At 36.2% G+C, this 14045-nt stretch overlaps 1 pseudogene; it reads right to left on the bottom strand.

Annotated features, from left to right (window-relative positions):
• Window positions 1-2236: 2236 nt before the first annotated feature.
• LOC122747146 overlaps window positions 2237-14045 on the bottom strand; it is a 29628-nt pseudogene continuing 17819 nt past the window's right edge.

Below are 14045 nucleotides of genomic sequence, written 5' to 3'. Positions count from 1 at the left end.
CTTGTGCAAGAAGGTAAATTTGACCTCACAGGTCTCACTAAGGCCCTGGGTTTTTACTCATGACTTGAATGCAGCCATGCAAAGATCTATCTTTTTTCCAAAAGGAACAGATTAGGTAAATTGGGCAACAAGTAGCATTGCATATGACAATGATATACTCATGTAAGGAAATACATGATTGGAAATAGTCTTTGAGGCAGAGAACATTTGCACAAGGAACAATAGAGGGAGAAATAGATGTCATACCATGATGGAAATATACTTCATCATTCAGCCAGGAGCAAAAATGGATGATGAGTCTGGGCAACATTATAAATATGTTATGGAAAAAGAATGGAGCCATGAAAGGACAACCTTATGGTTACTCTATGTCCTGTAATGTCTACTGTAATATCTCATGTGAATTAAAAGTCTCAAAGAGCCACAGCTTGCACATGAAAAGGCCCTGTGGAGTTAAAAAGCCATATTCTAAGGATCAAAGCTTCAAAATATTCTGTTTCTAATTTCTCTACTTCAGCCATCCAAGAAGAGTTCCAATGGGGGTTAAGGATGCCAACACTTCCTTGACATTCTCTGATGAGCTAAATGTAAAGAGTATTGGTGAGTGAAGTGGGATTTTAAATGGTGGTATGTACTATACCACCATCCTCATAACATATGCACATGCATAGCTGTACACACAAATTTATGTAGTAGTGAATTCACCCCTACTTTGTGAGGGAGTATGGCAGGTGAAACTTCTCAGAAGTTTCCCTTTCCTAAATTTTTGCATTGACTTCTTTTTCCTCAAAACATTTCAGACCAAGTCAACATCTTTCCTTTTTCCTCAAAACACTTCCGACCCAGACAACCTCATCTTGGTCAAAGCGTTTTGGAAATAAAGGCCAGCAGTGTATCATGCCCTCCTCCCTGCACCATGTGAAACAATGACCACAAAAAAGTGACATTGATTACTGATTGACTTCAAAGTGAGTAATTGAGCTTTAATGGACCTATAAAAGGGATTAAAATCAAAGCCATAAATTAAAACCAAAATAAAAGAGTAAACAAGAAAGGAGGTTTTACAACTTAGGCTCCATTAGGGTCTATCCTACCCAGATTAAAAAGTTACTGCCATGTCAAGAAAAATTATAGCAGCCTCAATAGAGGGAAGGAGCTGAAGTGGCTCACTGTCTCACTCTGTCAAGCAAGTAAGAAGCAAAGGGGAAGGGGAAAAGGGGGCAGATATTTGTCTGTAGCAGATTCAAGGTTTTTTGGATAGGAATAGGGATTATTATTAAAAATATTAATTAGCTGCAGAGATGTAAGTAGGAATTCTTGCCTTGGATAAATTCAGTTGAGTAAGGAGGAGGAGGTGGAGGGGACAATCTTCCTGTAGATGGAATCATTCTAGAAGTGGAATGGTCCACCCCCTAGGACATTATGCTCTCATGCCCAGGAAAAGGGTAGCATTAGATCCTGGGGGCAGTGAGTTGGGGACAATGGGTCCGTGTGGCAGCATAGGCATGGTCATGATAATCATGTATTGGAGAAAATAAACATTTAGAGGGAGAAATTGTGTCATGATATCTTCCCCTGATCAGATGTCAGTGCAGTGAGACAAAGTCCCCTTCATCCTGTCCTTAGTATGGTTTTGATGATCTATCTGCCTGGTCTTAATTATATACATTTTACTCGTTTATTATCATTAACTCACATATTGCCCCAGGCTAAATTTTTGTTTATATTTATGGCTGCATGTTTTCTTTCTAACACTGTATAAGAGGAGAGTTATGCTGAAGTGCAGAGACTTTCCAAGTCTCATATCTGTGCTTAGAAAAGGGAAAGGGGGAAGTGAGAGGGAGGCTGAGACAATAAGGAAGATTCCCTTTATACTGTATACACAAAAAGGAAACTATCTACAATAGCTGATATAATTACATCATTCCCAATAAATGAGATAAAATCAATGACCCAAGTAAATCTTTACAACTCTATAAACTCATCAAGTTGATCAGGGAACTCCCCTCATCATCCTTCAGCATAATAGACACTATAGAACTTCATGGAGTCTATTTTTCCCCTAAGAATAGCTGATTTATTACAACAATTAAATTTAAAATTCTTGCATCAAGCAAGTATGCAACTGATAATTATGTCAAGAATAGAAAATCTTCACAGTCAAATATATGGGTGGTTTTTTTTATACGTAAAAGTTTCTTTCATATTACGCTCAACCACAATTAAGTAATAGGGTTCAGGCTAGAGTCTGTCTTGATTTACCAACTGTGTCAAATCCAAATTTCTTCTTTAGAGACTCTTGTATCTCAGGTGGAAAAAGACAGAGAAGTCTGAATTAAACTTTCATGGAGTCATAGATGAACATAGTTAGGAAGTAGCATACTTAAGGAACCAATTATTATGTTATATGCAAAGAACCCCTTCCATACATCTTTATATTTTAAGCCAAGCCTCTGGTGAACTGTGAAGTAGAGCTGTCCTTTTCCTTGTTCAACACAGATACCAGGTACCCAACAAAGTGAGACAAGGACACAGAAAATACCAAGCATACAGCCTTCTACTAATGTCACAACTGGCTACTCTCCCTTTGACCATTCACTTCTGATCTTTGGAACTTCAGATCTGTCCAGTGCTTCAATAGAATGTTCAAAACAAGCAAACATTACACATAAAGGAGAAAATCCTTTGTAGAATGCATTTAGGCATTCTTTTTTTGGAACAGCTTCCCTCAGTGTTGGCATAACCTGACTGGACTGGAATTCTAACCGTAGTAGTTTTCATAGGAGCCAGGGCAGTTACCAACAAAGAATTCAACCATGCAGAGGAAGCTAAATAAAGTAAAATATGGCAGAGATAGCGGCTTTCTTCCTCAAAGAATGTTATTTATAGAAGACTTTGAAGACAATAAAAAACAAATTTGCAGAGTTCCTGCCTAGAGTAGTCAATAAAAGTGGGAATTCAACATCTTGTTTGAGTATAGTAAAAAATTCATTAAAGTTGCTGCTGTGTTTCTTGGGGTTCACCTGCATTTTGCATTTCAATGAGTCCAGGGGTACAACAACAATGTGTTAGGTTACAACCTCACCCAGGTCATAGAGTGAATAAAACATAGAGCTTTAGTCACACATATTCTTTTACCTGGGAGGAGGATCTAGGGCCTGATCAGTTGAGCTTGGGACTGGAGCTTGCAAGGTCATTTTGCACAAGCCATAGGTTAGGCACCTGGAAGGGGTTAATGGGTGCCAAGTACACTATAGGCAAGATGGTGGAGATGGCTCAGGTAGTCTATGGCTCACTGTTCATAAAATTTAGAGATCACCTCATCCAATTTTATCTTTTTACAGAGGAAGAAACTGAAGCCCAGGGAATGGACATGCCTTGCTTGAGTTCACACAGGTAACAAAATAGTAGAACTGAGATTTTAACCCCTATCCCCAAATTTAAATCCAATGTTCTTTTCAGTAGACAAATTAGGCTGTAAACTCTTGACTGAATGCCAAGACTAGTTAAGATGACTAAATACTGACTAAATTCTCAGGTTATTAGAATATTCTGGAGGGGCAAATACTGAGAGACAATATTTCATAGTTCATAGAGCACAAGACTTGCAATCAGGAAAACTAAAGCAGGTTTCAGATGCTTAGTGTGTAATCACAATAATGTTACCTCTTACAGCCTCTTTTTTCTCATGTGTAAAGTAAGGTTAATAATACTCCACCTACCTCAAAGGGTTATTATATAGAAAGTGCCTTACAAATCCTAAAGTGCTACATAAATGCGCAATGTTATTATAATTAGACCAATCCTACAATAGCTCAATTACTTCCCAATAAACAACTCAGTGCCTTTGCTGTTTACTAAGTCTGAGGTGATGCACTCAAAAAGGGTACTGAGGCAAAAAGATTTGTTGAATACTTCTTTCATAATCTAAAGGGAAATATAAATTATTTCTTATTTTGTTTTGTTTTAATCACCATTGACATTCAGTATGCCCTTTATCAACTCCACCAAAGTCCAACTCTAAGCATCCTCAAAAGGAGAGATCTGGGTTCTCAAAGGCTATTCCAGCCCAATGCAGACATACAAAACATCAATTATAAGCTCAGTGGAAGACTAGATGGCCAAATTGTTCAGAGATAGGGGTGGATAGAGGGACAGATTTATTTTGGAAATATTTGTTACCTGAAAATAAAATTTTTAATTAAAATAAAAGAAAACCTGAGTTTGAGTTTTTGACTTTGATGTATATGATGAAGTGACAACGGACTGACAGATCATTAAACCTCTCAGTGCCCCCAGGCAACCCTCTATAAGGTTATGTTGCTTAGGAGGCATGAATATGAATCAATAGTGGGAATTCACTGGGAATTCTCTAAAACAGTGAAATCACAATCCTGAATATACATATACATATGTGTATATATACACATATAGTATGTATGTATATTATCTATATGAGTGTCTATATATGTATAAATATAAGGAAATATATGCATTATGTATATGTGTATAAATATGTATATGTGTATGTATATCAAACATAGACTCAATCTCTGGACTTCATGATTCTGGTACAATGAATTTAGAGTCAGAAAACCCAAGTTCATGACTTTTCTACCTGTGTGAACAAAGACAAGTCACTTCTCAGTATAAATTTTCAGTTTCCTCATTTCTAAAATAAGGAGGAGTGGACTACCTGATCTCCCAAACCCCATGGCTTTCAGCAATACTTCTACTTCTAACTAGTGTAATTACCTGCTATTGTTTTGGAGGTGTTTATGGACAAGAAAGATGAAATGAGGCTCATCAAACACTTTTATATTACACAGAACAGTTGTCATGAGCACTATCTTTGGTGGGGAGGGAAGAGTTTATAGACACTGGAAATGGTAAAAATCCAAATAACATCACACACAAAAAATAGATTAAGTTATAAAGACAAGAAAAGATTTACTACTGATGTAGTAGATATATCTAAATCATCTGACTCTGTAACCAGGCTATCTTATCAGAGATATCAGAATTAATGAAAACCAAGAAGAAAAAGTATCAATGATTAGAAGGTATGGAATGCAATTCAAACAATTCAGTCCTGAGCTATTAAAACAAATAATTATCTTTCTTTCTTTTTTCCTTTTTTTTTTGAAGTACAACAAGGGTTAAGTGACTTGCCCAGGGTCACACGGCTAGTAAGTGCCAAGTGTCTGAGGCCGGATTTTTTTTTTAAACTCAGGTCCTCCTGAATCCAGGGTTGGTGCTTTATCCACTGTGCCACCTAGCTGCCCCTAAACAAATAATTATCTACCAAAACCAGGAAATGAACATTAGAAATAACATTGACACTGATTGTAATTATTTTGTACTGTAACTAATTAAAGTTAATTACCCCAGAAAGAGACCAGAAGAGTCAAGAAAATAGCATAGCCATCAAATTTCTCATTTACTTGCCAAAGAGAGGCAGCTATCAAAGATAAGATCATATTAGAATATAAAGTCATTTGTAAAACTTCATGAGGAGGGAAGGTGGAACCAAGATGACAGAGGAAAGGGAGTGACTCACCTGAGCTCTTCCCAAGACCCCTCCAAATACCTTCAAATAATGCCAGGAGACAATTCCTGGAGCAGAAGAACCCACAGAAAAACAGGGTGAAATAACTTCCAATCCAAAAACTTCATGAAGAAGTATAATAGGTGATTATGGGTAGTATTGTCTCATAGAGTAGAGAGGTGGTGAAAATTTAAAGAAAGTTTGGCAAGATATCAAACTAAGTAAAATTGTCTCAATGGTACTTGAAGATGAAAATGAAACAAGGACACAAATGGAAGAAAAAAGGAAAAGATTTGTAAAAATTTTTATGACAAACTTTTTTTTTCCTTCATCAAGGATAATAGAACCACAGCACTTGGACCCTAACATTCCAGTTTTAGATGTGTTTATAGGGAAAGCAGAAATAGCACTAAACAGAACAGAGACCAGAAAATAATCATATTGAACCAAGTGTATACATAGAGGAGATCCTTGCTATAGGTGATATAATTGTGAGGCCAATGAGAGATCAACATACGAGGTGTCTGAAAGAAGGGAAAATAACACAGTTTCATTGAGATTACGAGCAGGAAACAAGCAGACTTTTATAAGTAAAATTCAAACATGGGCAATACTTTTACCACTTCACAATTGGATAAAAATGTGGAGAATATAAAATCCAAATGTTGTTATTGTTCATTATTTATGAAAAAATATTTCATTCTGTAGTGCAAAATGACAATCTACAACAAGGACATGCTTTCCCATATCTTTATCTTCATTGCCACCTTTTGCCAACCATGTTTAGAAGGGTACATCTTCCCCACCCCACCCCCCAAAAATAATCTGGGGCATGGATCAAATCCACCTTCTCACAATAATTATACAAAAAAGCTCCTAGATATAAGAGGGAAGATTCAGAAGTCTACCCTGTCTTCAAACCCTTATTACACTAAAATGATATGATTTCAAAAAGAATTCACCTTTGCTCTTGAATAGCTAATGTCTTCCAAGCTACCTATCTGCATTAGATAACTTTTTAGAGACTAGCAAATGAAGATGGAAAGGGATTGCTCACCTTCCCAGCATAAGCCAGCAATTTAGTGGTGAAAAATGTTTAAGGTTAGTATTTTCAATGTTTGTTAGAGAAAGAGGGGAAAAGTTATTCCAAGAGGGTGTTATATTTATTTCTTTTTTTGAAGTTAACCTCCAGTATTTCAGGAAGAACTGTTACATGTAGTTCTTTAGTATCAAGAATAAAAATTAATTACCATTTCAATGCATAGCTTTGCATTGGTCTTTGCTGGGAAATCATAAAAACTGGAACTAGAGGAGAAAAAAGTCAAAGGATCAATATGTGTGTTTTGTAACGATTGGAATGACACCACCTGCTGGAAACTTACTGTAGAAGAGTTCCGCCCATGAAGCAAAGGTCTTTGAGGGCAAGACCAGGAGTCTTTTCTTTGGCATCAGGAAGTGACATTGGGTAGTGGGAGGAAGAAGGAAGAGACTAGCTCTGTCTGGCTCTTTTTCCTGGGGACTCTGTCGGAGAAGGGAGCTAAAAATGTGCTCTCCCTTTAATAGATAGCAATCTAGGCCTTTCTCTCTCTCTTTACCAAATTCTTATTCTCCTTAATAAATGCTTAAAAGCCTAACTCTTGCTAAAGCTTATAATTTATTGGCGACCACTCATTAGATATTTTAGACAGTTTAGCTAGAATTTTAGCCCTTAACAGATGGCTGACCACGAAGAGTTAAGCTGAACCTCACTTCTGATCTTTCTGTTGGGTAAGAAATTTCCCCTACCCTAACCCTTTAAATCCAAAGTACTGCTGAATTGCCCAGTGTTTTCCCTTTATATTTTTTTCAAATGGACCTTTTAAACTCCCTAATTACCCTATTTTTGATTTTAGTATGTTTAACCAGACAAATGGGAGATAAGATCATGTTAATACTTTGTTTTTGTGGATTTTCTATTTTTCTTTTTATTTTTGTTAAAAGAGCCAGCAACTTACTCACACAAGGAAATATCTCTCCCTCTCCCAACCATGCTTTTTCAGAGAAACCTGAAGAGATTCCTGCAGCTTTTCCCAGTTCTAACACTAATTGTTGCTCTAATTTTGCATGCCTGGAGACAATGACCCACCCTCTAGATGCTTTTAATCCCCTAGCACCTGGAGGCAAAGTGGGGGAAGAGGAATCCTGGCCTGAGTTCAAAATCAAGTCTGATTCAAATTGCACTGGTCCCTCCCCTCCTCTCCAGACCCCACCCTCTACTCCCCCCATGGCCAAGCCCATTGCTTCCCCTGCCTGGGAAGTCCAGAGATCTGATGCGCATGCGCAACTTTCTCTAACTACATTTGCAGCTTCAGGCTCAGCCCTTCCCCAGCCTGGCTGTGCTTCTGAGACAACCTTAGAAAACCCTTTAAATTCCAGATATACTCGTTTTGTTCATAATTTTGCTAACCTGCTTTTGTCTTTAATTAGTAATCTTATAAAGCATTTGTATGGTGAAAAGACTGACAGACAATATAGAGGGGTTAAAGAAGAAAAACTTAAGCTGAATAAGAATGACAACCATCAACATGGTTCAAGACTCCTCTTCTTTTGCCATGGAAGGGTATATATTTTACAGAAATGTAGAAGTAAGCAGCAAGGTATTGATATGAGTATTGGGGATTTTAGATATCGGAATCTGAGTTCTGAATTCACTCAGACCTGGCTTCTACGCTCCCTCCTATATGCCTGATGCCATGGACATCTCAATCCCATGCATCTGATTAAGTCTGACTCAGTTTCCTCCAATATGTTCGGTGGCATGGACATATATTCCATCCACCTATTTTAAGCCTGGCATACTGCATGGACATGGATATTGCTCAAGTGTGGGGATGCTCATATCCCATCATTTCTCTGTTCTTTTATGGTAACCCCCACAATTATCTCAGGTATCATGATAAATACAGTGTTGAATTTGGCCTTGACATCTGTTATCAATTATATTAGATTTTTAAATTTCCCATAATGTCATGAGGATAATTAGGCAGATGATGCAAAAAGTGATGAAACAAAGATAAAAATTATTTTTAAAAATTAATATCACAGCAATTGTCTTCTCAATTACTCTCCATAAGGGGGGACTATAGTAATATTATAATTTTAAAGAATGTTTCAATTTTGGTTTTATTATATGTTTCATGTGTAACAACCAAGATTCTGAATTCCCTTAGACATGTTTTTGAGAACTTTCATTGTTTGATTTGATTATTGACAAAGCTATTTTAAAGTTGTGTTAAGCTCAATTTTGTAGGAAATTTTCCTGGCTGATTACCAGCATCCACACATCAACCCCTGAAAAGACTTCCATTCCATGATTACACCTAGAGGACATCTGAGAAAAGACTTTCAGAGACTTTAAATGAACAGTTTTGTTTTGTTGTTGTTGTTTTTTTCTCTTTCTGTTATAATATACACCATCTGTAATATGTACTCTCTGCAGAGGCCCTCCCTTTGCAAGACCAATGTCAAAGCGCCGGTTCATGAGGACAAAAAAATTGCCCCTCTGGACAAAACTTTCCTCTCTCTCTTTTCTATATTGTTATTAACATATTGTTAGTTAGCATATGTTATTATATTCTGTTATTTTTGACTGTTTCATCAAGGAAACGTACTGTTTCTTGAGGAAACAAAGCAAGGAACTGTAACGATTGGAATGACGCCACCTGCTGGAGACTTACTGTAGAAGAGTTCTGCCCATGAAGCGAAGGTCTTTGAGGACAAGACCAGGAGTCTTTTCTTTGGCATCAGGAAGTGACGTTGGGTAGTGGGAAGAAGAAGGAAGAGACTAGCGCTCTGTCTGGCTCTTTTTCCTGGGGACTCTGTCGGAGAAGGGAGCTAAAAATGTGCTCTCCCTTTAATAGATAGCAATCTAGGCCTTTCTCTCTCTCTTTACCAAATTCTTATTCTCCTTAATAAATGCTTAAAAGTCTAACTCTTTCTAAAGCTTATAATTTATTGGCAACCACTCATTGGATATTTTAGACAGTTTAGCTAGAATTTTAGCCCTTAAACAGTTTGTAAGTCTTTGAATTGTCCTCTATATACCAATTATAGAAAAAAAAAACTTGCTCACTGCTTAAGTTCTATATCATGTTATTCATAGCACTTCCTTTTCCCTGCCAACCTTTTCAGGGAAAGTCTATTCCATAGGCATAAGGGGAACAAATTCCTTTGTTGATTCCTTTGCTTGATCCTCTCCTTCTTTCTGATTTATGCTTATCTAAAAGGGAAGAATTGGATAATCAGTCCTATATTATGTTGCTAGTAACTTTTTTTTAAAGCAGAATTGGTTTGTTCAAAGTGTTAACTATGTCCTTTAGGCACTGAATGGAATGAAGAAATGCTCACATAGGAGCTATAAGGCTCATAGCTGGAAGGTTGTGACATTTGGTTCTATCCTCTTATTGACCCCTACCTCTGCTCCTATCCCCACACAAAACTTCTGAGACAAGTCTGTGTTTAAAAATTCTAATTTTCATGTTAGTATTACATATTCTATTTTAAATAAGTTTTTTTTTTAATTGAATGCTATGGAAATTAATATAACACCTTTAAAAAAGAGGAGAGACTATATTGGTCTGGTCTGTGGTGCTTTGGTAACACTTAATGAAATTGAACTAGCCATAAGTGAACAGGCAAAAGTGTTAAAATTTTGTTCAGATGGAATAATAGATGAATTATATCCAATTTTATGTTATACATATTATATTTATGTTTATATATATATATATAATATACAACAGGTAATTAACATTTATGGTATAAACATTATTTTCAAAAAATTAGAAAAAACACTCTGCTAAACTCATTTTAGGGGATGAATATATTCCCAATAACAATAACAGGATCAATTAAAGAAAAAGAAACTAATGATCAATATCAATAATTAATACTGATGAAAAGTTTTCATAAAATCCTAAAAAGAAAGGTTACAATAAAAGATTCAAAGTATTCATTAGACCAAGGTAGATGTTTATCAGGATTTGAAGGATGCTTCAAAATTAGGAAAATAATGAATATTATTATTCAAAACAAAAACAACCAAAACTATATGATATATCAACAGACATGGAAAAAGACTGGCTCTTCTCACTCTGATCCATCCTTCACTCACCTACCAAAGTCATTTTTCCAAAAGCATGGTTCTAATCATGTCATGCTCCTATTCAATAAATTCCAGGGGCCTATTCCCTTCAGGATCAAATATAAAATCCTGTTTGGATTTTAACACCTATTAGAACCTCACCTCTTCCTGCCTTTCCAGTCTTCTAATACTTTATCCTCCTTCCTTTAATCCAGTAACACTGTCTTCCTTGTTGTTCTTTGCACAAGATACTCTAGCTCCTAAATTCATGGATTTTCCTTGACTGTCTCCCCCTCCTATATGTTCTAAGCAATATTTCCTGCAAGAACCCTTTCAAAGTCCCCTTTAATGCTAGTACTTCACCAATGAGATAACCTTCAATTTACCCTGCACAAAATTTGTTTGTACATAGTGGTATACATTTATCTCCCCTATTAGAATGTGAACTACTAAATAGCAGGAAATGTTCTTGCCTTTCTTTGTATCCGTACAATTTAGAACAGTACCTAGCATATTGTAAGTGCATAATGAATACTTATTGACTTGACAAAGTGCAACATTAGTTTATGCTAAATCAAATGGACATCAAAAATATAAACATAGAAAGACCATTTAAAATATTTTTTTTAAATCTAAAATCCAAAGCCCATATTATTTATTATGGTGAAACACTAGAAGCTTTCTCAGGAAGTGCAGTGGGTAAAGCAATAATTTCTTTTTGTTTTAGTATTATTTGGTATAATCCTGGAAATGCAAGTAGCAGTAATGGGACAAGACAAAGAAATTATAGGCATACACATTGCCAAAGAGTGGATAAAAGTATTCCTATTTGCAAAGAACATGGTGGTTTACTTACAAAAAATGCAGAGAAGCAGTAGAGATACTACTGAAATTATTAATATCTTCAGCAAGACAGGGTACAAAAGAAATCCCCCAAGGTTTAAACACTTCTATAATAGCAATAACAAAATCCAGAAAGAAAAAACAGAAAGCAAAATCTTATTCAAAATAACTAGAAAATGTGTTAAAACATCTGAGAGTCAATCTTCTTAGACATATACAATGCTTTGATAATTATAAGTGTTCTTTGAAGGAATAAAGAATAACAATAATTGGAATTCATTGCCATACAATCCCCAATCAGTAAGATAAAAAATGACACTATAGATTCTAATATACAGATTTATTGCTATACTAAATTGCCAACACATTATTTTATAAAACTAGGCAAAATTACAAAATTCAGTTGAAGCACCAAAATATCTATAATCTCTAGGAAAATAATGGTAAAATAGAAATAAAGTGGGAATTGAACTTAGAGACATCAAATTATACTCTAAAATGGTAATTATTAAAACTATTTGGTATTGGGGGCAGCTAGATGGTGCAGTGGATAAAAAGCACTGGCCCTGGATTCAGGAGGACCTGAGTTCAAATCCAGCCTCAGACATTTGAAAATTACTAGCTGTGTGACCCTGGGCAAGTCACTTAACCCCCCTTGCACTGCAAAACAAACAAAAAACCCCAAAACAAACCTATTTGGTACTGATAGAAAATAGAAAAGTTGAACAATGGTACATACCAGATATGGGAGAATCAGAAACCATTTACATAAAGTTTTATGAACCCAAGAACATAAGCTAGTTAGGAAAGAATTTTCTATTTGACAAGAATTTCTGGGAAAACCTGAGAGCCATCTGGTAGAAATCAGATTTAGAGCATCACTTTATATCATATAGCATAAGCTCAAAATGGATAGGTGACATCTATAGTAAACATTGCAACATTTAAAACTTTAGAAAAATGGAGAGATAAGGTACTTGTTGCAACTAATTCATTGGTTTTTGGGGGGTTTTTTGTGAGGCAATTGGAGTTAAGTGACTTGCCCAGGGTCACACATCTAGTATGTGTTAAGTGTCTGAGGCCAGATTTGAACTCAGATACTCCTGACTCCAGGGCAGGTGCTCTTTCCACTGTGCCACCCAGCTGCCCCACAACTAATTCTTAACCAAAAATAGAGATATAGAAGATTGCAAAAGATAAAGTAGGGAATTTCAGTTACATTTAATTGAAAACATTTTTGCATAAATAAAATCAATGCAGCTAGGATAAGAAGAGAAACTGTCAAGGGGGGGGTGCATTAAATATCTCTAAGTGTCTGAGATCACATATATAAGAAAGTGATACAAATATACAAGATCAAGAGTCATTCTCCAATCAATAAGTAGTCAAGCAATATGAACAAACATTTCCCCAAAGAATTGCTGACTAGTATAAAATATATGAAAAACTGCTTCAAGTTGCTAATGAAATGAGAAATGCAAATCAAAACAATGCTGAAATTGTACCTCACACCCAGCAAGTTGAGAAAGATGAAAAAAATTGGAACAGTTTCTGTTTGAGTGGGTGTGGAAATAGGAGCACATTAATACATTATTGAAGGGGCTCTGATTTAGTCCATCCATTCTGGAAAGCAGTTTGGAGAGTCTGGGGGTAGAAAACAGCTAGTGAGTCAGTCATAGGAGATAATCCTAGAAAGATAAGTGGGAGTAAGATTGAGTCAGGTTGAGGAGTTTGCATTATGTCCTGGAGGAAATAGAAATTCATTAGACTTTTAATAGAGGCAAATCTATGTTTTAGAATATTAAGTCAGATGGGAATCGGAAGAAACTTGAGGCCATTTAAGAGGGGATCACATGGATAGAGCACCGGCCCTGGATTCAGGAGGACCTGAGTTCAAATCTGGCCTCAGACACTTAATAATTACTAGCTGTGTGACCCTGGGCAAGTCACTTAACTCCAATTGCCTCAAAACAACAACAACAACAAAAACAAAGAGGGGATCACTACAGCCCAGGATGGAGTGAAAAGGATTTGAACTAGGGTAGAGAGGTAACAACTCAAGAGATGCAGTGAAAATATCATCAAGAAAACTTTATAATTGATTGGATATAGAGGCTGAAGGAAGACAGCACTGAGGCTCAGTTTGTCCAGACTAGTTTGGGTTTGAAACAACTTTTTGCCCTTTTTTTGTGCACAGAAAGCAGAATAAAGCTGAAAATTGTATTCTTTTTTCCCTTCCATCTAGTAATCACCTTTTCTTCCCCCCATTAAAGATCAGGCTTTGTTTTTCCATTGGAGGAAAAAATGAGAACTTACTTGAAGTGTTTGCATTCAAGAGATAGTCAGACTTTCCTCTGAGTCTCTCACTCTAAGGCATCTGCACTCGATTAATTAATTGACCCAGCAAATGCTCCTCAAAAGGGAGGCACTTCTCACTTTCCTATTAGATAATTGCAAGGTCAACTGCTGGATAACATCAGAGAACCCCAAGGACACCACTGCTCTTATCACTCACAGATTCAGACATTCAGG

Source organism: Dromiciops gliroides, chromosome 3, assembly GCF_019393635.1.
Source record: "Dromiciops gliroides isolate mDroGli1 chromosome 3, mDroGli1.pri, whole genome shotgun sequence".
NCBI classification, from domain to species: domain Eukaryota; kingdom Metazoa; phylum Chordata; class Mammalia; order Microbiotheria; family Microbiotheriidae; genus Dromiciops; species Dromiciops gliroides.
The sequence above is the reverse complement of the archived record's forward strand: the minus strand, read 5'-3'. Positions and strand labels throughout refer to the sequence as shown.